Source organism: Schistocerca cancellata, chromosome 4 (genome assembly GCF_023864275.1).
Source record: "Schistocerca cancellata isolate TAMUIC-IGC-003103 chromosome 4, iqSchCanc2.1, whole genome shotgun sequence".
Lineage (NCBI taxonomy): Eukaryota > Metazoa > Arthropoda > Insecta > Orthoptera > Acrididae > Schistocerca > Schistocerca cancellata.
Genome location: NC_064629.1, coordinates 199,891,885 through 199,893,225, shown reverse-complemented (window position 1 = coordinate 199,893,225; position 1,341 = coordinate 199,891,885). Strand labels below are relative to the sequence as shown.

The 1,341-nt window shown below is 47.8% G+C and overlaps 1 non-coding gene across 1 annotated transcript; it reads right to left on the bottom strand.

Annotated features, from left to right (window-relative positions):
- Nucleotides 1-1,031: 1,031 nt before the first annotated feature.
- On the bottom strand, nt 1,032-1,106 carry Trnas-cga (transfer RNA serine (anticodon CGA)). The gene has a single exon. It is a non-coding gene; the product is annotated as a tRNA-Ser (tRNA).
- Between the last annotated feature and the right edge of the window lie 235 nt (nt 1,107-1,341).

Below are 1,341 nucleotides of genomic sequence, written 5' to 3'. Positions count from 1 at the left end.
GGAAGGAGGGAGGGAGAGGGAAGGAGGGAGGGAGAGGGAAGGAGGGAGGGAGAGGGAAGGAGGGAGGGAGAGGGAAGGAGGGAGGGAGAGGGAAGGAGGGAGGGAGAGGGAAGGAGGGAGGGAGAGGGAAGGAGGGAGGGAGAGGGAAGGAGGGAGGGAGAGGGAAGGAGGGAGGGAGAGGGAAGGAGGGAGGGAGAGGGAAGGAGGGAGGGAGAGGGAAGGAGGGAGGGAGAGGGAAGGAGGGAGGCGCAGCGTCAGGCGCTACAAACGCTGAGTGTGAATGTTGATATAGAGAAGAAAAGAAATGTTTTACTTATAAATGGGGCTATCGCTGAGGGTGGAAGTCATAACTTATATACATACCAGTATGGAGTGCCGTGATAGTCGGGAGAACTCACCGTCAGAAATTAATTTATAAGTATTTTTTTTTTCTCATTACAGAATCTGATCTGTTAGGAACCGCCTCATATATTCTTTCCCCTTACAGTCGATTTGCATCTGGATAGTGAGAAATTCTGTCAACTAGCATTCGCAGAAACATTTGCCAATGCAGTAGCGAGAATCAGTGGACGGTAATAGCCTTCCTTCATCTAGAATGTGATTTTTTTAAAATTGTTCAAGAACCCAATTTCTTTTTCTTCTACGCTACAGTTATAACAATTAATGAGGAGGATGATGATGATGATATCACCCAACCTCCTACAGTCATAGCGAATGTCCAATAGAGTGGACATCATTGCTTGATTTCTACCCCTCCCTCCCATACATATGTACACCATCTAATGCGTCTTTTCATAATGTATATGCTACAACTGAAATGTCGAATTGAGATGTTTCAGAATCGCAGCAGCATGGAGCTGGTTATGATTATAACAACCGTCATACATCCATGATAGACAGTGAAAAGCGGAAGTGCCACTGATTCATTTCTCCCCTTTCCACCAACAGACCATGTAATGATTCTAAAATGAAATATTCACTCTACAGCGGAGTGTGCGCTGATATGAAACTTCCTGGCAGATTAAAACCGTGTGCCGGACCGAGACTCGAACTCGGGACCTCTGCCTTTCGCGGGCAAGTGCTCTACCAACTGAGCTATCCAAGCACGACTCACGCCCCGTCCTCACAGCGGTAAAGCACTTGCCCGCGAAATGCAAATATCCCGAGTACGAGTCTCGGTCCGGCACACAGTTTTAAACTGCCAGGAAGTTTTATATGTAATGATTCTTTTGATACTTGTTACACCTGAAAAGTCAGCTTGCGAGGGAAGGAACCACAAACGCAATGTGGAGCTGGTGATACCCCACCCCTCCGCGCACCCCACCCATGTACACACAGTGG